Raw genomic sequence first — 24,827 nt, 5'->3', positions numbered from 1 at the left:
AGCATCTCGTCTTCCTCGGCAAAGCGGTCCTGTCAACACGCTCATAGTCAGAGCTGCCCACATTCAGGGGCCTTCCCAGCATGCTCGCAGCAGGGCATGCAGAACAGACAGGGGTCATGGGAAGTTTAACGGACGTGCTGGTGCGGGCTGAAGCACGGCTAAACCGGGCAGCTGACTGTGCCATGCGAAGTCACTGGGGGAGCTGATTTAATAAGGAGCAGGAAAACAGCTTTTACAGTGATGCCATTAAAACGCTTATGGAAGCTGAGAGACTGAGCTAACACGGTTCTCCAGGTTCCTCAGAGGTTTTTGAAGACCGATGGCATTTCTTTGTTCATGTGGGAATAAATCCTATTACTGCAAAATGGTGAAATCTACTGGCCTTAACAGTAGTTTCCAGTCCAAATAGTCATAAAGTACACATTCTTCACATTTTTAGAAGATATGCTTTAGAGACAAAAGTATTGGGACACCTGCTCATTCATTGTTTCTTTTAAGATCAAAGGTATTTTAAAAAGAGCTTATCTTGCTTCTGCTATGGTAACAATCTCTACTGTCTAGGGAAGCATGCACATTCTACTAGATTTTGGGGCATTGCTGTGAGGATTTGATTGCATTCAGTGACAAGAGCATTAGTGAAGTCAGCATGTTGGATGATCACCACCCTACCTCATATCCAACTCCCTGACTCATCCACAAAGTATTAGATGGGGCAAGGTCCTACCATAGAGCATGGTTCCACTGCTCCCCAGCTCCAGCAATGATGAGGGGCTTTATACCCCCTTAGCCCAAGCCTGGCATTAGGCATGGTGCCAACAGGTTCATGTTGATCTGCTCCAGAGAGTCCTATTCTATTGGCAGTACTTCTCTACACATACAAGCAGTGTTTTTAAGAGCATTTTATCATCTTTTTCAGCAATGAGTGCAACTTACAGTGGCTGAATGCACTTATTAGAAGGGGTGTCCACAAACATTTGGACAAGGTGTTTTTCTAATATAAAAGCAAAAGACGTATCTATTTAAGAATGCTTTTTTTTCCAGACAAAGCACCATTAAAGCTTCCAAATGGTTCTTTAAGTGGAAATATATAGAACCATTGCCCTTTACTGAAGAACCCTCGAAGAACCATTTTTTTATAAGTGACCAAGGGCTGCTTTGGTATTTAGTTGCATTGTTTTGTTTTTTTATGGCTGTTTTATTGACTCTGCAAGAACACTGAAAAACCACCACCACCACCCACCTCCCCTCAGATAAACTGCACTTCAAGCTTTCATCTTTGAGAGAGAGGAGACAGTCAAGCTCCACTCTTGCTTCAGATCTGAAACCATCCACAGGTGTTTCTGTCCATGTTTCTGTCCCACTTTGACAAGGCGACTCTACACTGTGGCTCTGAAAGGATGTGAAGCTCTCACAGAGAAAAACAAACACAAGACAAATCGAACAAAGAGTCCAGGCCTCAACACCACTCAATCTGTTTGGGAGGGCCTGAATTGTGAGTTTCCCTGCAGATTTCAGACACATCCACCACCATGTTTAACAGATGAAATAGTATCCTATAGATCTTGGGCAGGAGATGGAGAAAAATGCCTCAGTAGATTTCTGCAGAAACAATGAAAATGAGTCTCCTAAAAAGGTAAGGTAAGGGTAGACACTCCAAACACTCGACCAACTGATGGACAATGGACAAAAGTATTGGGACACCTGCTTATTCACTGGTTCTTCTGAATTTAAAAGAGTGTTTAAGCATCAGCAGACATTTAGCTCTCACACACAGTCTGTCCCTCTCTCTCTCTCTCTCTCTCACACACACACACACAAACTTTCCCATCCTCTGTAGGTTCTCATGGCTAACAGCAGGGTCAGTGACCTGAGCAGAATCATCCAGTAACCCTTCTTTACAAATCAAACACACATGCTCTGAGACAGACCGCCTGAGCAGCGCAGAGTTAATTACATTCTCTGGGCCATGATTATTTTTTGCATTGTTTATTTATTTATTTATTTGACCAAACATACAATGTTTCTTGTTATGTGAATGTCTTGATTAATCAAAACGCCCTAAGGAACTCCTGTGGAACATCGGAGGCTGGCCAGCATCCCAGCACACAATGAGATTAATCAGTAAGATTGATTAGGAGGCTTTGCATGTTACAGTCTTCTGCGTAATGAATGAATAACCAGTAATCAAACTGAAACACATTTAAAGGGGGATGGTGGTGTGTTGGGGGGGTGGCGTTTTGTTTATTATTTATTATTCTTTTGGCAGATATTGTTCGTCTTTTACTGTATGTAATGTATCCGGCATGAATAATTACAGTGCAAGGCTGCTTATTATTTTCACTGGCCGGGCATCATCTCTGTGGGAGTGATTAGCATAATCTGAATACTTCTTTTAAAGGGGTTTAAATTAACATAATTGATCACTGACCCTAGATGCAATTAATCAACCAAGACATGTTTGGTGTCTTACGTTTGCTTCTTTAGTTTAAAACAGGAGATGATGGGCTAATGTTGCTAACAAACAATTTACTAATGCACATGTATACCTAAAATCATGATAACAATAATGATGACAATTTAATTTGTCTATAAACAAGTTTAAAAAATCTGCATTAATGGAGCACATGGAGTGATATCACATACTGTGCTGAGGTAAAAGTAGTTCCAGTTACAGCCCTGCAGAGAAATGTATTTTTGTGTTTATAGACTTAAGCAATTTGTCTGTGCCAAACAAATGATCACCTGTTTTTTTGAGCATGTTTACAGAGACGAGATTGGTGACAGTATAAGCCCAGTATTTGTTAGCCATGTTAGCTCAGCATATGCTTTTCCTTTTTTCTTTTCATTTTTACCCATTTTCTACCCAGAAAAGGCCAATTCTACCCCTGTTCATATAAACTATTACTAGCAATTCCCCAACACTCTGAGGGTAAAGACTATCACATGTCTCCTCACTGTGCCACTAGCCACTGCCTCTTTTCGAACTGCTGCTAATGCAGCAGTGACCCCTGAGACAGCATGGCCAATTGTGCTCTCTGGGGCTCTGGCTGCTGATGGCAAGCAGCATGACCTGGGATTCTGTATCTACTCTTCTAATCTAAAGAAGTACACATCAGATATCAAGCATGTCTTGGTTGATGGACACCACCTGGGGTCAGTAATCAATCATGTTCATGTGACTTTTTAACAAACTATTCCTTTAACCCCTTATGCTGCAGGACTTTTATTACACCCTATCGATAACTACATACAAAGCTATGCAAACTGGCTGAGGTGTTAAAAAGAGTGGGGGGAAAGGCCAGGAACCACTGGTGAGGTCAAACATGAAGACACATGAAGAGGAGACATCAAACAGATTTAAGGGATTTAAGAATGCAGACCATTGAAGAAAATGCAGATATGGTAGTGCTGTAGTCAAGCAGTTCAATACATTTACATTTAAGGCATTTAGCTGACACTCTTACCTCTAAGCTTAGATACTACAAAATACAAAAGTCAGTATGGAGACCATAATACTCATATATACTCAACATACACTATACTTCACCCAAGTCCTCTTAGAAGAGGTGGATCTTCAGTCTGTGTTTGAAGACAGTACCACTTTCATACAAGGACATAAAAAAAAGTCTGGATGCTTGTTTTTGGATCTTAAAGGATGGCGGTTTGAGTCGAGCCTTACTTAAAGCGCAGAGGGCTCTTGGTACAGATCAGCTTTTGACCATTGCCGTCAAGTACGAAGGGTCTGGTCCCTTCTTGGCTTTGTAGGCCAGCGTCAGGGTTTTGAATATGATGCAGGCAGCTACAGGAAGCCAGTGAAGAGAACGCAGCAGCTGAACTTAGAAACATTAAAGAGGACCCGTGCCGCTGCATTCTGGATCAATTGCAGGGGCCTGATGGAGTGCAATGGAAGACAAGCCAGGAGGGAGTTGCAGTAGTCAAGTCGTGGAATGACTAGAGACTAAACTAGTACCTGGGTGGTCTCTCTAGAGAGAAAAGGTCGAAGTTTCCTGATTTTGAAAAGGAGAAATCTGCATGATTCGCAACATGACTTGAGAACGATAACTGATCATCCATGACTACACCAAGGCTTTGTGCTTCTGCAGATGGAGTGACCAGTGAGTTTTCGAAGGAAATGGCTAAATCATGGTGAAGTTCAGTAGTTTTAGGGATGTAAAGCTGCTCTGTGTTGCTGAGGGTTGAGTCAATAAACACATCATCCAATATCGCTTTAAAATATTGTCCCTGGCTATTATATGCTGATACTGACGTTATTCCAATATCATTATTCCTCCCTAGTCAACCCGGCCCTCTCCTGCACAAACGAACAAACACAGCCATATGGACTGAAACAGTTCCTGAAATATGCTGTCATGTTTCACTGCTACACAACAGACTGGTGGAAAAACGAGCAGACAGTACACACACACACATAAAGAAGTCTGACAGAAGCAAGAACAAGCACACACACACTCATGGATTTTTCACCTCAGCCCGACTAAGCTGGTTGGCCTAGCATCAGCTCCATTATGTCTGTACAAGTGTATTTATTAAGACAGCATAAAAAAGCATGGAATACTCCTATATCAGCACTCCAGCACATATGGCCTTAACCATTCTAATGATTTTCTGCTATTTATGAGCTTCTCCCAGGCCACCCTCATCCATCTGAGCCAAAAACCATCTGTCCATCTGTCGTTAATAACAACGTTATAATAAGCGACCAGTGTGCCTCATAATAAACAGAGCATATTGTGGCTGTCATAAGAACCTGCAGCCCATGACTGTTTCTGTTTGAAAACACATGCTTTTCATTTATATTAGGAGAACAGTTCATGGTGACGGGACCAACGTAGACGTTCTAGTTGACTAAATTGACATGAATGCCACCTTCTTGTTTCTACACTCACTGTCCATCATATCAGCTCCATGTTGTAGTTCTATAATTACAGACTGTAGCCCATCTGGTTCTCTGTATACTTTGTTAGCCTTCTTTCACCCTGTTCTTCAATGGTCAGGACCCCACAGGACCACCACAGAGCAGGTGTTATTTGGTTGGTGGATCATTCAATTCAATTCAATTCAAAATATATAAATTATATATAGCGCCTTTTGAGAATTTCCCCACTGTGGGACTAATAAAGGATTATCTTATCTTATCTTATCTTATCTTATCTTCACAAAGCACTTTACAAAGATCCAGGTCCACGTCTCTTATGAGCAAGCACCACAACGGAGGTGGCAAGGAAATACTCCCTCATAATAAGAGGAAGAAACCTTAGAAACCCATCTGCCTTAGGTTGACCGGCAAATAACAAATAATCTTACACAAAGAACTAGACAGACAGATACTGCAGTGACACTGACACGCTGGTGGTGTGTTAGTAGCGTCTGTTGCGCTGTTGGATCAGACACAGCAGTGCTGCTGGAGTTTTTAAACCCCTCAGCGTCACTGCTGGACTGAGAGTAGTCCACCAACCAGAAATATCCAGCCAACAGTGTCCTGTGGGCACTGATGAAAGTCTAGACGATGACCAACACAGACTGTGCAGCAATATATGAGCTTAGGTCTCTGACTTTATTTATACAAGGTGGATCAGCTAGGTAGGAGTGTCTAATAGAGTGGACAGTGAGTGGACAGACACAGTGTTTAAAAACTCCAGCAGCACTGCTGTGTCTGATCCACTCGTACCAGCGTGACACACACTAACCCACCACCACCACGTCAGTGTCACTGTAGTGCTTAGAATGACCCACCACCCAAATACTACCTATATACATATATATGTATATATACTGCACATGTACTGTGCAGCCCTATATATACAAAATTTTGACTAAAACCAAAAGCCAATTTAGTCAGATAAAACTATATATATATATATATATATATATATATATATATATATATATATATATATATATATATATATATATATATATATTTATATTAAATTCATATCATAAGAACATATGTACATATATAAGAACAACTACTCTTCTACCAACAAACCCTACTGTGGTCTGGGTTAAAATTTTAGAATCCAAATCTATATGAGTAAATAACTCATATAGAGATAAAGCATATATCTAACACAGTTAGCTAGCATTTTAAATATATATTTTTGTCTTTTACAACACCGGCACCGCCAGTGACGCCGTTGGGCTGTGGTTCAGTTTGGGCTTTAACTTCAGGGAGAATTGAACTATAATTAAACTGCATTAATATATAAATACATATTGCAGAGAACATTGGTAAAAACTTATTCTGTGGCCCATCTTTAGTATATTAACATATAGTATGATATTATAGTAGATATTTAAACCAGTACACAGGAGCTTTATGAATTTTTATTTTTCATAATTTATTTTTACACAACCATTTGCCAAACTCTCTTTAACACTGTTACTGCACAGCTTAGTTTCTACATATAGATGGTAAGGACTGGGGGAGTAAACATTAAAGGGTCTCTTTCAGAACCTAAGAAATGAAGAATTTTCAGAAATATTTTCTTTATATTTCTTCAAATAAACACAAGACAGCCCCTTCAGCTGGTAACTAATCACCAGCCTGAAAAAAGACCACCAATCAGTCTTGAAAGCCTGTATTAGCCTCTACATCCTAAATGACCAGGGTCCTAATTCCCACTATCCCAACCCTTTCTCTCTTCCTCTCGCTTTAAAAGACTATAATCCTCAGGACTGCGGGGTGGACGACTGTCAAGCGTCTGTGGAAAACACAGGGGACGAGTGTGCGTCTTCAGCTGCGTCTGACAGTCCTCTCCATTAGCCACCGTATCGCTAAAAATACACTTCAGCTGAAGACAGCCAAGGCCCAGGATGCTATCGTCTCATCTCCGGTAGGAAACTTTGGAGTAAGGCTTTGTTGTCTCACACAGAGGATTTGAGTCGTTATCCTTGTGGCAAACTTTTGGCCGCTGTTGACTAACGCGTGAAAGTTTCATTTTGCAAAACTGGCTGTCGGAAAACATTAGCAAAACAAGCTGTCTGAACATATTAGCTCAGTAAACAGTGCCCACCAAAGGGCTAACACTCGCTCTGAATCTGATTAGCAACAGCAACAGGCCCAGGCTTTCAGTTGAACTAGGGTGACCATATTCTGGGGGGGGGCTACATTTACCAAGACCGAAAATAACCTTAAAAGCCTACACGGCCAAATCATTTCCATGATAGAATATCATGTGATTATTATTACTGAATATTTGGGCCACGTTTACGTTTCTGGACTGTTGTATGATTAATTTGTTTATATTTTGTCACTGTGTGTTTTTACTTTTGGACATAATTTGAATCTTAACATGGTGTCCGAATTTCCTGATTAATGGACCAATAGAAATGCTCCAAAATGACTTTTTACATTAACTTCCATTGACATTTAAGAAGGTTTCTAGAGGTCGGCTATGTATCGGTTTCCCGCAAAAATCTGACTTTGCCGATCCTGAGAATCAATCAGATCACACTCACGAGTTTAGAATTACAGCAGCTCTGCTTGACGTTTGTTGGTCAAGGAACGCTGCAACTACTTGCTCAACGAGTAGATGGAACTATGGAGCTCGCACATGGGTGCAGAAGCCTATTAAAACCAGTGCTGTACTCCACCCTGTGTGCTGCATTTGTGCAATTTTCTTTCTTATTTAATTAAATTTTTTCTGAATCAAACTGTAACATTTGTAGAAGGTGTAAAACTGATGTTTCTCATGGCAGAAGTAAAGAACTTTAACACCACTAACTGGATACCCCTCTCGAGAGTCCATCGCTCAGCCCAGTACGGTAAGACGTATTACTGCACCGATAATCGTTTTATAATCGCGTCACTGAATCTGAATCATAGGGTGCCTAGATATTTCCACCCCTAGTATTTAGCATCTAGTATAGACCTGTAGCATTGGCAATCTGACACTATTAGAGCTAGGCCTTTGGACCAATGCTAATTTTTGGTTCTGCTCTTATAGGACTTCTAACAGCATGTTAGCGTTTTAGATTAAAGATGGACTGTTGAAGCTTGTAAAAGACCCTGCACATGTTTTATACATTGATTTTAACAGACATTAGCAAATATATGAGCTTGTTTAGCAGTTTAGCAGAGTCTGTCAGTAAAAAGCTCTGGCTTTTTAATAATTGATGTTAGAACGTATGAAGTGCGAAGATTAGCTATATCCATCTTCTCAGAAACTTCTCAGAGTTTTCTTGCCGTCTGATTAACAATGTGCACAAAAGCAGTATCATCTCCTCACCAAGTGACCTTATCCCAGCTCTGAACACGACCCGAGGCGAGCATCTACAAAGAGTCTGCTTTGGACGATGCATACAAAATTGCTGGATGGATGACTGACACCTGGACACCTTTTCCTCATCTTCTAAATGAAAAGCACTGCATTAAGCCGGTGTCTGGCAGTAATCATTCCTGATTGGCACCGCCTCCTGTGAATAGGGGGTCACAACAGCCCTCATCATCCCAAGTCTTCAAAAAGCACGGATGTCAAGTGTCTCTGTGTGCTACAGTCATTAACTTTGCAAAAAAGTTTCTGTCGCCCTATTGCCGTCACACTAAACGCTTCAGAATGGGCCACTGTAGGAAAAGTCAGTGACCTGAAAAAGACAGTGCCGGTCTCTGGGCTTCTTTTATCAGGGCCCATTTTCTTAAGCTAAATGGCCCTGGTGCTTCTCCAGCACCCCCAGTGTGCTCCTGTAACATGCGGCCCTCACACTCCGCTGCCCCTAAATTGCATTCTGAATTGCCTCTGTGTGAAAATCCCTCATCAGGAGAACGAGAGAGAGAGAGAGAGAGAGGGGAAGAAAGAGGTGGTGGAAATCCTGTTCATTTGCATTTGTATCTGAGTGAGGAGCTTCACTGGGCCACCGGGACGTTGCCAAACAAAACAAGGGCAAAAGCCATCATTCCACACTTGTGAGACGACGCGTAGCTAGAATAACAGTAAGATATACTGTATGGACAAAAGTATTGGGACATCTGATCCTTCATTGTTGTTTCCGAAATCAAGAGTAGTAAAATCACTTTCTCTACTGTCCACAACTCCCCAACTCATCCCAAACGTACTGGCAATGGTGCTGCAGAGAACACAGTTCCACTACTCCACAGCTCAAAGCTGGGGTGGGGGGTGGTTATACCCCTCTTGCCCATGCCTAGCATTAAGCAGGGTGCCAATTTATCTGCTTTTTTCTGCTTAAGAGAATTTATTGGCAGTACTTCTCTACGGGGACTAGACAAGCTGTGTGTGTAATTTCACATGGGTGCAACCTAAAGGAACTGAAGGCATTCATAAGAAGGGGTGTCCACAAACATTTGGACATGTAGTGTATTTGTGTGAAAAATCACAGACAGTTCCAGATAGTTCCAGCCAAATAATCTGTGTATTTCTGCTTAAAACTGCAGCCATAAGATAATCTCAGACAGGAGATGATTCTGGGCAGAGAACACACATATATACGTACACTCTTAAAAACAAAGGTTCTACAAAGGGCTCTTTGAGCGATGCCATAGAAGACTGCTCAATAAGCCTTACACCTTACTCTCTCCTCTCTTACCCTCACAATGTCTCTCTCTATGTGTCTTTCTCTCAGTTTCTCTGTTTTTGTCTCTCACTCCCTGTCTGTCTGTCTCTCTCTCTCTTGCTTTATATGTCCTAGTCTCTCGCTTTCTCTTTCCATCTCTCTCTATCTCTCTCGCTCTCTTGCAGTCTCTCTACACTCTCTCTCTTTTTCCTCTCTTTCATTCTCACTCTCTATTCCATGTATCTCTCTCACTTTCTCTCTCTCTCTCACTCACACTTTCTCTTGTTTTCTCTATCTCTCTCTCTCTCTCACTCACACTTTCTGTTTCTCTTGCTTTCTCTCTCTCTCCTCTCTCATTCTCCTGCTGTCTCTCTATATCTGTCTCTCACTTTCCTCTCTCTTTCTGTCTCTCTCTCTCTCTCTCTTTGTGAGGTGAACAGATAGTGGAGCTTTAAAGATATCATTTTCTAAATCCAAACACACACACACACACACACACACACACACACACACACACACACACAGAGATAGTGAAAAGAGAAAAATCAGAAACACATGAAGCACAGCCTGTTGCCAAGGTAACGGTCAGAACTGATTTCCATGGAGATTAGATCCTTTGATATTCCAGAGAGGGAAGGAGAAAGTGTTGGGAGAAGAGAGTGAGCGAGAGAGAGACAGAAAGAGAGAGGGAGGCAGAGAGTGAGAGAGAGAGAGAGAGAGAGAGAGAGAGAGAGAGAGAGGGAGGGAGAGAGAGAGAGAGAGAGAGAGAGAGAGAGAGAGAGAGAGAGAGATAGAGAGAGAATCCTTCGTTATTAAAGCAGGTTGGTGAAGAATGAGGGGATTCCGCACGAATCATCACACGCTCTAGCCCACCCGAACGCCCGAGTGCAAACAGCACCCTGCATGATTCATAACACACAGCCCACTTTTCACTGCTACTGTGTGTTTTTCACCTTTTCCAGCTGCGTCCACTCTAGACACAAACCACTAGACCCCCTCACCGGAAAACAGTCATCTGACCTTCTCCTGGACCTTCTCCAGAGTTAAGAGTTCTGTAGATATCTGACACAGCATCCATCAATCAAACACAACACTCCAGCCAAATCTCCCCGTCCTCTGGATATGAGTGACTAATTTGTGACCTTTATATAAGCAGAGAGAGAGAGTCTGAGCACCCTCACTCCCACCTCCACCTCTGGGCGAGAAAGAGAGAGAGAGCAAAAGAAAGACAGAAAGTAAGAGATTAAGCAGATGCTGGTTGCGATACATTATGAACACACTTCTAAATGTACAATCTTCAATATGAAGAGAGAGAGAAAGAGAACCCATTATTAGTAAAGTGTGAAGATCAGAGAGACTCCATTCACATTACACTACATCACACAGTGACGCAAGAAACACCCACACAGTTAAATCTACAGAGTTAAATTAACACACACTCTACACTGTGAAATGCTCTGTTTTACTGACTGTATTTAACTGCACTGGTTTAATTTGTTTTTACGCTGTATTTTAACACTGTCACGTAAAAACCTTGTATCTCAGTTTTTGCTGTTTTTCACTTTTTGCAATAATGTGAATCAGACTATCCAACTTTCCACTGAAAGTTGAGAAGGTTTTGACATTTTGGAGATCCGAGGGTTTTGCAGGACAGCAACCCGGTACCCGATTATTATGGCTTTTTAGACATCAGTCAAACCGCGTCCTTTGCCTATGATGATCGGTTTGCACTCTGCTACAACTAGGGATGTGCCGATCAAGAATTTTTACCTCCAAACCAGTTTGTGTCTCTTAATGCTGACTATCGGCTGATACCGATCTGATATGATGTTTTACAATAATAATGATAATAATACAGCTTAGGTAAAATGTGCTAATACATACTAGTAAACAGCAGTAAAATCATTGTATAATCAGTTTCCAGAATCAGACTAAATTGTAATGTGATTTACTTTGTTTGAAGCAACTTTTTAAATGACAGTTTTAAACTCTATGGTTTTTACAATCTTACAGTTCAGTCTGACTGACCTACCTGACCATTCAGCGCCCAGTTCCTTTACAACTCTGCAGTCTAATCACTGAATGTGTGTGCATTTGGATTAGCCTCCTCCTTGGTTCTGAATGCGCCGTTCAGAGCTGGTTTAGAACCAAAGAAAGGAGCGTGGTTCTCTCTCTGTTAGGACAGAGCATTTACACCGTAGTCTGGTTTCTACCAGGCGTAATTTAAGAGGAAAGATGAATGGATTCAAATGGATCCAATGGAATAAATTATCCTTGTCGTCGCAAAGCTACAACCAAACTGGGTGGTTTTTGCAGTGTGGACAAAAGCAGCAAAAAGTAGACAAACGCTTCCCTGAAGAGTGAAGAGTTAAAAACAGATTAACTAACACAATCTATACCTGCTGTTCTTCTCCAAACTTTCCATTCCACTTTAAATAATGAAGCGGTTATGCTCTGCTGTTAAAATGCACACCACTATTTCAGGTTGTATGGAGAGTCAGCATTAGAAGCCAAATTTAGCTTCCACACTTCTCAGTTTAAATAAAGCTCTGTTGTGTTTCGCTCATAGAAACAAGGTCAGCGATGAACTCTGTCTAGGGTAGTTGTCAAAAAAATGAGAAGTTCCTTTGCAGTCGCTGAGGATCATGTCTATTATGATGTCTAGAGGATGCCAGGTGGCACTCTGCTACAGCAAAACTCTAAAGTGGGTCAGAGCCTTAAAAGCTGATACCTGGTCTATTAAACATGCCTAAATCACCCCCAATCCTGAGTTACTGGATCCCTAGCTTCAACTGACTGATGTGGCATCTTTCACATCCCAGGCCATGATCATACCAAACCAGGGGTGGTCCTAATATTCTGATATGACTGTGACAGTGGGAGAATGGTGGTAGCATTTTGGAAACTGTTAACTTTGTGGTATGTTCTAGAGCAACTGTAGGGAAGGTGTACCAAGAATGGATCTCTCGCATATTGTCGTGCCTCCAGACAGCATAACAGTGGTGCCCCACTGGCCAATGATGCCAGAGGGGAATGACGACTCCGGTTATTGGTACAGAGCAATGGAGTGGATCAGATAGCATCTATAATGAACAGCTTCACCGTCACCTAATACAGTCCATGCCACGACGTGTCCTAGTGTCATTAAAGCCAAGGGTGGTTATTTCCACTATTAGGTGGGTGGTCGTAATAAATTTGCAGTAACAGCATGCTCATGTGGGGCTCACATGGCTGGAACATGGACTAGGTGGGTTCCTAGTGAGCATGGGTCTGTTCGTGGGTTTGGACAAGTGTTGTTACTGGGACCCAGTTGGGCTTACATGCCAACCTGATCTGGGGGGCAGTGCACAACCCAGATGTAGCTTTGTGGGCCACAACTGTGCCTTTTTGAGTAAATGAGGTATAAATATTTGATATATTTGGCTGGCCCATGCTTAAAAAACCCCAGAACAATGTTTCTGGGCTTGATTTTGATGCGGCAGGCATAAACGGCTCTGAAGGGAATACACCGAACGCTTTCCCAATTAACAAACTGCTGATTAGCTAAGTGCACAAGCCAAAACCACAATAACGATTAATAATAGACTAATCGTGCAGCAATTAACGAGCTCTGCTATTGTTATGGAGATGGTCCAGTCTTCAGCAATCCTGGGGAACTGTTATGTTTCTGAGGAAGGGGTGTGGAGACCCTTTAACATCAGCGTGCCTTGGGAGAGGGGAATGGGACCACTAGTGTTAAACACCCTGCTCAAGACCACAGTGAACACGCACCTTAGAAAGTGGTACAATGGCCAGCAATTTTCTGGCAGCATTAGGAAGGGGAGCCTCTTCAGTACAAAAGCAATAATAGCACTCATAATAAAACTACTATGACTAATAATAATAATAATAGCAGTAATAGTCACAATAGTACAAGTAAAGCCTAGGCAGTAGAAGCTGGTATTAATATTAATGAGAATTACAGATGCTATTACTCCTGTTACAGATGGACAATATGTTGTATTATACAACAATAGCAATCTGATGAGTAGTAACAATTAATAATAACAATAGTGATGCCAGTACAAAGGAAGAACAGTCAAGCCTAGTTTTGACAATGGTAATGGCAATGGCATTTCAACAGTGGGGAGTTTGGGGCCAAAATATCTGCTCTTTATTTAGAAAAAGGCTCTGTGGTATAAAATGACATTTGTTGATGTTTCATGTAGCATTTCATGTGATGCTGCCTGGTAAAGACCTCAAGCCTTGCATTCAGAGCCTTAAGCTGTAGACCACATATTTACTAGTTTCTCAATATCAATGGCTCAGGACAAGGCAATGTTAAAACTTTGGTAGCAATGGTAATGTTTCAGTAGCAATGCTATTGCTTTGATGGCGATGCTACCTATATGGTCATAATGCTAACACAGCGATAGCGATGCTGGGTTGACCAAAGAACTGTAGCATCCTGTGACTGGGCAGCCCCCACAAAGAGAAGCCTTGCACAGAGCTGCTGCAGTCCATAACTCACGCACATGATCTGCTTAGCGCTGAGGATCGGCTGATTGGACACCGGGCCGACTCTGTAGTAGCAGCATCAGTGATGGACCAGCAATGGTTAAGCATCCATCCAAGAGTTCCATCTGGGTTGTGCACTGCCCCCCCAGATCAGGGTGGGATGTAAGCCCAACTGGATCCCAGTAACAACACTTGTCCAAACCCACGAAGAACCCATGCCCAACCAGGAACCCACCTAGTCCATGTTCCACCTATGTGAGCCCCACATGAGCAGGCTGGCTGGGCTAGCAGTACTTGAACAAACAGCAGTAATATTAAATGTAGTAGCAGTATCCGCAGTAACAGTATCAATTAGTAGTAGTAATGGCTCTGAGGCTCCTAATGCCCAAGTTTTACATCCTCTGAGATACCTACAGAGATGCCACACGCCCCACTGAACACATATCTACTGGCAGTGTATCTGCTGGAGAGAGAGCGTGTGAGAGAGCAAGAGAGAGAGGATATTTGCTGATGAGCTGAAGGCGCTGCAAGTTCATTTTCACTTCAAGAGGTCAGAGTGCTGTTTCATTTACACCTCTATGACCACACACACACACACACCCACGCACACAACAGATCTGTATGGCTGATCTTGTCACAGTTTGACTCAGCAAGCTACCTTTACACTCAGCATCAGGCTGTTTCTATTCAGTCTTAACACACACACATACACACACACACAGCCCTCAGGACAGACGGAGGTTTTATCAGCTCTGCCTCTGTGGTGTGTGTAGTGCGTTTCCACTTTGTGATAAGGCTCCTCCCAAAGAAGAGCTTCAGATGGGGGAACAGAAGCCCCCTCGCGTCCTCGCCATCACTAATCTCGCCCGGCACTAACGCCCCATTCATCTTCATTCAGCCCACTGTTCTGGCTGCTATCTGATCGATCGTATTTAAATGTGGCATTTACCCGTTTGGCTCGTGTAAATGTTCCTGGGGTCCCCCAGGCTGCGGGACAAAAGTCATGTTTGAGCGGCGGAGCGTACCGGGCTGCTTTCAGGACCCCCCCTGCGGCCTGACCAGACACAGCCAGCCAGCTTGCGCCTCAACGCACACATTCACATATGCACGGACATGCAGGCGCGCACACTGACACACCCACACCACAGACACACACACTCCTGCCCAATATTAGTAACAGCAATCTGTCACAACAGCAGGAATAATAATAGCAATAGTCATAGTAATAATAAAAGGGCTATTCTGCTCATGTTGGTTCATATGTCAGTCTTCGCTGTCATATTGCAGCAATAATAAAAGTAATAGAAGAGTAATTATTATGGTACAATCTTACTATACTAAATTGCTATACTACTCCTAGTAACAGCAGCTGCAAATAGTTGTAGACAGACAAGTACGCAGTCACTGACACATATATCAATACTTTATATCATCACTGTCCAATTAAAACCATGCATCTCCAGACTGGTGACTTTACAGAAGGCAAAAATGTGCTTAGCTTTTAATGGAAGTCAATGTAAAATAAGAGTTGCAACTAATATAGGGCATTTCTATTGGTCCATTCATCCAGAACTATTTACACAGTGTACAGGGCAGCTATAGCACTGTAATCCCACCCTGTGCTAAATGAAAATGATTACTATCGGACTGCAAAAACTACAGATAAACTGTAGAATCATACTGGATTAAAATCACAAATAATAATTATCTCACTCTACAATTACTATTATCAGATTGTAAAAAACTACACACTTTATAATGATTCCCGTCGGACTGCAAAAACTATACACACTGCAGATTTTTACGATTACCTGAGTTCTAACTGCTGAACACTGAACTGTTTTGCTTGTAGTATCATTTGAATTTTAACTCCTTAATTTCCTCTGAAAACAGCCTAAACCTGCAGTTCCTTATTTGGGTATGATGCTTCACAGTTCACAGTGTGAGGGCAGCTGGGGTCTGTCAACAAATATTAGAATGCAGTGAACACTGGGAGAGTTAGGATTCAGGAGAGGGAGAGTGGTCACTCGTGTCAGGTAATCTGTATGAGAAAGCTCTGCTTCTGCTTTTACATGTGTGTGTGTGTGTGTGTGTGTGTTTGTGTGTGTGTGTTTGTGTGTGTGTGTCTCAGTCACAACAGAAAGTGTGCCCAGTGAGTGTGAACCTACGGCTCTGGCTGTGTGTCAGAGAGGCCATATGGTTGAGTGGGCAGCAGAATGTCTGGGGAGAAGAGTGCTGAGGCCACGAGGGCTGCCTGGCAACCGCAAAGGCCACAACACACACACACACACACACACATATATATTTGTTTATTTATTTACACACACACATACATGCGTATACATACGCAAACAAGGGATGAACATGATGATCCCACCCATCAATGCACACACACACACACACACACACACACACACACACACACACACACACACACGCTATAACTAATAAGCTCTTGCCCAGAAAACCTTTCAGGTTACCCATGTGTCCTTTAGTGGCCTTTACCCATTATTCTCTTGGCTGTGGCCGTCCAGACCCCTCAGCAGCCCTCAGGCTCTACAGCTGCGCTGACCATCCCAGTGGACAAACACAATCCCTGCCAAACACTGTGACCCTCCGCAATCAGTTCACAGAGCACTACCCACCCACCAGAACAGTTTGCATTGTTCAATCAGAGCAGCCTGAAAACAGCTGTCGACATCCTCAAAATGCATGCTGGAGTAAAATTACTATTAACAATTTCTATTGTCAGACTGTCAGAGACACACACACACTTCAAACTCAAAATCACTGCAGATTCAAAATCACTGCTGATTCATACTGGATAATATCACTTCACAATGATGACAATCAAACTACACTGAAAATTCATACTGGATTAGTGTCATACTGTGAAAACTACACACACACTGCAGATTCATACTGGATTAATATCACTTAATAATTATTCATATTATACTATAAAAGCTACACACAGGAAATTCATACTGGATTAAAATCACTCAATTATTACTATCAGACTGAAAACTACACACACTGCAGATACATGCTGGATTAACATTAGAATTATTACTATTAGACTACAAAAAAACTACACACACACTGCAAATTCCTACTGGATTAAAATCACTCCTCAATTATTACTATCAGACTGAAAACTACACACACTGCAGATACATGCTGGATTAACATTAGAATTATTACTATTAGACTAAAAAAAAATTACACACACACTGCAAATTCATACTGGATTAAAATCACTCAACAATTATTACTATATGACTGTAAAAACACACACAGACACACATTACATATAAAATCATACTACATTCATTAGTGTCACATTCTGAAAACTACACACACTGCAGATTCATACTGGATTAATATCACTTAATAATTATTCATATTAGACTGTACAAAACTACACACACACTGCATATTCATACTGGATTAAAATCATAATACATTCATTAGTGCCATACTGCAAAAACTACACACACTGCAGATTCATACTGGATTAAAATCATAATACATTCATTAGTGCCATACTGCAAAAACTACACACACTGCAGATTCATAAGGGAATAAAATATTTGTATTCTAATATAATTCTAATTATTCCAATACTATATAAGTATGTAAGAATATCCATTTTTATAATGGATGACATGATTTCCACTACTAATGCACATATGTGCATATAAAATAAAATAAAATAAAATATGAAATTAATTCCCAGTTACCACAGTTCCAGTTACCAGCTACACACAATCCCAGTATGTATCTGGTAGAGCAACTAAAAGGGATTCATTCCAGTGGTTTCTGTCTGACTGGTGTAACATGGCGCTGGTGTGCATCCTTCATTTAGAAACCTGCTAAAAATAAATCGTCTGCATATTTACATTCAACAGTGGTGGCGGTCAGCTCAGGGACATGAGTCTCTGAGTCTCTGACCCAAACAATCACCCACGCCTGCAGCTTCCATCTGAATACCACAGTGTACCCGGACGAGACACGAGAGAGAGAGAGAGAGAGAGAGAGAGAGAGAGAGAGAGGAAAGACAGAGAGAGAGAGAGAGAGAGAGAGAGAGAGAGAGAGAGAGAGAGAGAGAGAGAAAGAGACAATCAATCATTGCTGTCATTGTTTTAGCTCCTCGCAAAACTGCTGCTGTCTGACTGTCTGAACCCATCACCAGTTTCGAAAGCCTGACAGCTGACAGTGTGTTTGGGAGACGGCCAAATCCTGCAGCAGTCAGGAGACGTTTTAATCTGCTTAATGAGACCAGCTGTGGATGTAGAAACTCAACAAGCTTACATGATCACTGTACCCTGAACCTGCTTGGTTTAACAACTACGCTGCACCTTGTCGTGTGACGGCTGTTTTCACACTTACATCATTTCTGAAAGTCTGTACCAGTTTTTGGGTTTCGTGATCTTTTTCATTTAGTTGGTTTCACACTCGCGGTCATGCAAAAACCTTGTATCTCCAAATTCTCTGGCAACTTGACAGGAGAAGCATATATAATATATAATATAAATACTCCTTACCTTTTAATGGAAGTTAATGTAAAAAGAGTTTATTCCTAGTCATTTTGGAGCATTTTTATTGGTCCATTGATTATGCAATTTGGAAACAATGTAAAGAACCACTGTCAAATTCAAATTATGTCAAAAAGTGAAAAATGTCAAAAACAAAGATGCAAGGCATGACAGTGACAACACACTAATAATAATCATAATCATAATAATAATAATAATATAGACACTATATGTCCAAACCCTTCTAATGAATGCATTCATCTATGTTAAGTTGTACCCATTGCTGACACAGTCCCTGTAGAGAGGTATTGCCAATAGAACAGGACTCCTTGAAGCAGGTAAACATGAACCTATTGGCTACATGCCTAATGCCAGGCGTGGACTAGAGGGGCATAAAGGTCCCCAGCATTTAGCTGTGGAGCAGTGAAACTGTGTCCTCTGGAATGATGGTGCTCCATTCAATACTTTTGTGATGAGTCCTGTCCTCACCTGTGGCTAAAAGTCTTCTTTCCGGACCATAAAGACACTGAATCCAACAAAATCAAGATCAAACTCTTTTCAAAGAAACAATAAATGAGCAGGTGTCCAAATACTTTTGTCCATAGAGTGTATCAATGTATCAGCTTCATGAAGACAAAAGGAGGTTACTTCTATCTAAAACAGAAGTCTGGATTTCTTTAGCACTATGTTGGCCGTATCCTCTCTTACTCTAAAGTACGTGAGTCAGGAAAAGGTGTTCAAATTAAGAATATGTGTCTAAATTCTGATCCTGTAATTTAGTCCAATCTAGGCTGAATCTCTGTCTCATAACCGGTCAGTGACACAGTTAGTTCTGGGTGTGCTATATTCTTAACTAAAATTAGCCCTTAATAAAGCCACCAGGACCATATCATCACACCTGGCTATTACAGAGAGGTCACGGGTTTAATCCCAGCTGCTCTGACATCATACTGTTGCCATCATGTCCTTGGGAACGTAACTGTTAGCTGCTCCAGAGGGACGGGCCCTGTAATGAGCCTGTGTGAGTGTCAGTTAAAATTAGTGTCAGCTAAAATCATTAGAAACGGTTTTCAGGGCAGCATTACAGGTGTTAGCTAAGGTCTTAACACTGCCCGTTTCTCCCACAGCCAACACGTGACTACAAGAACAGTCTGTTCAGTTACTGTATAAGAATGTGGCCAGGGAGAAATACAGAGTTGGTATTTCTAATAATGTGGCCAGTGAGAAGTACAGGGTTGGTATTTCTAATAAAGTGTCCAGTGAGATGTACAGGGTTGGTGTTTCTAATAAAGTGTCCAGTGAGATGTACAGGGTTGGTGTTTCTAATAAAGTGGCCAGTGAGATGTACAGGGTTGGTGTTTCTAATAAAGTGTCCAGTGAGATGTACAGGGTTGGTATTTCTAATAAAGTGGCCAGTGAGATGTACAGGGTTGGTGTTTCTAATAAAGTGTCCAGTGAGATGTACAGGGTTGGTATTTCTAATAAAGTGTCCAGTGAGATGTACAGGGTTGGTATTTCTAATAAAGTGTCCAGTGATATGTACAGGGTTGGTGTTTCTAATAAATGCATACCATGTACTTCTCACTGGCCACTTTATTATGGCCAGTGAGAAGTACATGGTATGCATTTCTAATAAATTGGCCAGTGAGGGGTACAAGATAAGTGTTTCTAATAAAGTGGACACTGAAGGTACAAGGTAGGTGTTTCTCATAAAATAGTCAGTGAGAAGTACAAGGCTGGTGTTTGTAATGAAGTGGCCAGTGAGAAATACAAGGTAGGTGTTTCTAATAAGGTGTCCGGTGGCAATAAGTACAAAGGTTTCTAATAAAGTGGCCAGTGACGGGAAGCACAAGGTAGGTGTGCAGTAGGTGTTTCTAATAAACCGGCCAAAGAGAAAGAAAGAGAAGAGAAAGAGAGCTGTTTCCATTAAAATGGCCAGTCATTCTGTGTTTTCACTTCCAAAGCTAAAGTGATAGTCCACTGAATAAAAAAAAAATAAAATCAAAACCAAAGGAAAATACTCACCCTGACCTTCTGTCCCCATCACACACAACCCACATAGTAAGGCTTTACTTACAAGAGGCAGCATCATGGAAACTCAACAAGGACAGCTTATATATGGAATATATATAGAAAATATAGAATTATATATATTTATATAATCTGCCCTGAATCTATTTCTTTTTTTATTATTATTTCCAGATTGAAAAAAAAGACCCTTTTTTATATGCCGGATGGACTTTACAAGCTGCATCTAGCCTGTCAACCTTATGCTGGGCACCCCTGCAGTAAACACCAAATGAAATCCAATCTACTCACAAATGGATCAACAAAGTGACGCGACTAGTCCTAAGCTGCTCTGAAATTCAGCCTGCGTTCTGCTGGCATGACACCTGCTCATTCCTGAGTAATGCCAAACTGCTAATTATTGAAGAAAGCAGTTTCTTGAGGAAGATTTGCGTGACACCCGGTTGTCAATAACGACTGGAGCAGGTCAGCTGGGGATTCACCATATGACAGCTTGATTGGTACACATTGATTCTACTTCCATGAAAAATGTTTCCACTGTAATAACCAGCCTGGCAACATGATCTTTAATAGTCAAACTTTTCACTGGTCAAATACCAAGAATATCAATATTTCAAGAGGCCTAAATTGTGGAGTAATATAAGTAATAAGTATATAATAAAAGTATAAAGTAGGGTTTTATACGTACTGTTACTCAAATAACTTAAAATATCCTGTCATTATAAAGTATTATTCAGATACTAATTTAGTATCTATTACTATTATTTTTATGTCTACTACAAAACATTCTGTATCTACTATTAATTATTTAATATTAATATTATTATTATAATATTTAATATTGTATATTATTCTATATCTACTACAACTTATTACAACAAATTATTTCATTTCTACTACACATTCTTTATGTCCACTACCAATTATTTAATATCAACTACACTTTAAATAGCTACTACACATCTTTCAATATCTATCAATTATTCAATATCTACTACAGATTATTTAATATGCAGTACACATGATTTAATATCTACTACAAAATCTGCAATATTTACTACAAATAATTTAATAGCTACTATAATTGATTTAATATTTGCTAAATGATTCAATCTCTGCTATACATTATTCAATATCTACTATGAATGGTTTAATATCTACTACAAAACAATTCAATATCTCCTACAAATGATTGAATATCTTCTATTCATAATTTAATATCTACTACAAATGAGTTAATATCTACTACAACCTATTTAATATCTACTACTAAAATTTACTCTATTATTATTTACTATTTACTATTGTTTCGTATATACAATTTATGTTTAGTATATGGCTGACAATTATTCAATAATAATTATTCAGTATCTTTTATAAATTATGTAATAACCAATATAGATGAATTAGTAACCACTATGAAAGCAGTATGAGCTGTAGGAGTGGTGAAAGTTATGAAACTGAGGAACTGAAGTAAAGGTTAACCTCACTCTTCACAGTACATTCACATTCCTCCCACAGAAGTGTAGAGATAAGCATCACTGTAACAAAATTACACCGTGACGTCCTGGATGATGCTAAGTAGGAGATTCAGAGAGTCTCTCACATTCCAAGTGAATATCAGCCTTCTTTTATCCAGGGATTAAGATTTAGAGTTTTTCAGTTATAAATCTGGACGGCCTTCGAGGGTCTCTCGCGTCAGGTGGCATTAAGAGTCTATTAGCGTTGGGGGGCTTTTAACGGGCGAGCAGCAGGATGGTTAGATTCATGTTGTTGTCGTCTTTCCACCATAATCTACAGCACAGATCCAGCCATGCTGCCCAAATGTCAGCGTGGCATTTGGGGGGAGATATTTTCTCCTTAGCCAAAACAAACTACATACACACCAGACACACACACACAACAGAGGGGGGGGGGGATAAAAAGGATGCGATGGAAAGAGAGAAAGGCAAAGTTAGAAAAAGAGAGAGGGAGACATAGACAGAGCACAGAAAATGGAGACAAGAGAGAGAAAAGGGAGAAAGACAGAGAGAGAGGGAGAGATAAATAGAGAGAAAGAGAGAGAAGTGAGAGAGGGAGGCCAGTGGGAGAAAGAGAGAGAGGGGGAGAGTTAAAGGAAGGAGAGAGGTTGAAACAGTGGGGATGAAAGGGAACGAGAGCAAAAGGAAGTCGAGTCATGGGGCAAACAGAGAGCAAGAGGAAAAAAGAGAAAAGATGAGAGAGAGTGGGAGTAAGGAAAAGCGAGACAGTCAAAGAGAAAGCGAGAGGGACGGAAACAGCAAAGAGCGAGAAGGAACACGTTGGACGCGAATGGACAGTAGGAGAATGTTGAAAAGAGCTGAATACTGTTTCTCATTCCCTGACAAACCTGACAGACCTGACAGAGCTGACAGAGCTGACATGGGCTTCTCTCTCAGAGAAAATATGAGCAGTGTGATAGCGAGCAGAATTCAGAACAGCCCGCAGAACCGGACAGCACCACGAGAGCAGTCAGAGTCATACATCTGCAATGTAATGTACTGCATTAATTATCAGCACAGCTCTATGGGAGAGATGCCAAAACGAGGGCCTCAAACATCTTTAATTATGAAGTCTGATTACACATTATCTTCACGCAGGGAGATGTTCAGAGAACAATTTACAAGGACAACCTAGATTTGTCTGGATTAGAAATGACACCAACCTACACCAACTGTTCCAACCAGAATGTTTACTGCAAACCAATCTGCTCAAAGCCAGGATTCACTGAACATCAGAACTTTGGATGACACACAAATTTCCAACAGTCCACTGATTCCTGATTGGACTGAGATCTGGACTTGGATCTAAGGGGGGGGGGGGGGGGGCTCATTCATGTCTTCATAAAAATGTGTTCTAACAAAAAGTCTACAGAAGATTCATGATGGGTTTTCTAACCGCAGCATTTTTTACAGCAATGCTCTCATAACATTAAAACCACTGACAGGTCAATGGCATCTGCCAAAGCATAGGATATACACATTAGGAAGCAAGTAAATGGTCAGTTCTTGAAGGTGATGTCAGTGTTAAAAGAAGGAAAAACATCTGAGCCACTTTGACAAGAACCTAACTGTGATGGCTAGACAACGCTCAGAACATCTGGAAGGTCTTGGGGCGTATTCCCAGTATGCTGGGGTCAGTACCTACCTGGTGAAATAAAAGGGGTCACTGGTGCCCAAGGTCTCATTGATGCTCATGGAGACCCCACCTCTCAACCACAGGACACCTTCAGAGATTTTGTGGAGTCCATGCCTTGCTGTTTTGGTGGCATAATGATGGACCCATTGGCCTGGGGTTGTGGGTTCAATCTTGTGAGGAGTTTGGTGTAGGTTTCTCCTATCTTCCACAAATATGTGTGCATTTGCACATCTTTGTCAATAATGGGTACTAAACTAAACTAAAAGTAGCTGAATGCATTAGGTTGTCCACAAACATTTGGACAGACCAGTAGTGATTGAATGAAGGGGTCTTTTATCCAGAAAAGGTGAAAGCCTGTAAGCCAATTGTGTCCTAATTAAGGCAATACCCTTCATCTCTCTAACAGGTGACAGCCAATACCGGTTCCACATGCTCGATTATTCCAAACAGCCCTGAAAAAGACCAACCACAGTCAACAGTGCGGGACACATCATACAGTACACCGCCGACGCTGAGCAACAGCCTGATGCAGTCTGACAGTCAGCATGATGTGTCAGGGGCTTAAGCCCATTTGTCAAAAAAAAAAAAATCAGCAGACTGCTGGATGACTCGTATAATCAACAGGAATGGTCCTACTGGGCTTCTGATGTGGACATGTTTACACCATTATGATTGACAGGTTAACAGACAGACTAACAGTTTCATGGACACAGTGCATGAGTGTGTATATGTGTATGTGTGTGAGCGTGTGTGAGTGTGTGTGTGCCAGGAAACAATGGGCAATGAGGTCCCATTAGGCTGCTGTCACACAACAGGACAGTCAGCACAATTTCTCTGCTGCTTACTGGCGTACGATTTTCGAAGCATACTAAGGGTTAGTTGAGGAGTTTGTGGACTCAGCAGGAGCTTCGGTTAAATTAAAATTTATTCACAGGTGTTCTGTTGCGTGAGCAGCATTCTAGCACCCTGGGACAAGCTGTGCAGGGTCTAGTGAACAGTCTGGAGCGTGCATGAACTGACCAGATCCAGGCTTGGACCACACATGTTTAGAATCAGAATTCGCCAAGTACCAGGAGT

At 41.3% G+C, this 24,827-nt stretch overlaps 1 protein-coding gene across 1 annotated transcript in view; it reads right to left on the bottom strand.

Moving 5' to 3' along the window:
* The window catches only part of tex264b (testis expressed 264, ER-phagy receptor b), a 61,294-nt gene that overhangs the window by 19,171 nt on the left and 17,296 nt on the right, over window positions 1–24,827 (bottom strand). The gene's annotated exons all lie outside the window — the stretch shown is intronic.

This window comes from Salminus brasiliensis, chromosome 21 (assembly GCF_030463535.1).
Source record: "Salminus brasiliensis chromosome 21, fSalBra1.hap2, whole genome shotgun sequence".
NCBI lineage: Eukaryota > Metazoa > Chordata > Actinopteri > Characiformes > Bryconidae > Salminus > Salminus brasiliensis.
The sequence above is the reverse complement of the archived record's forward strand: the minus strand, read 5'-3'. Positions and strand labels throughout refer to the sequence as shown.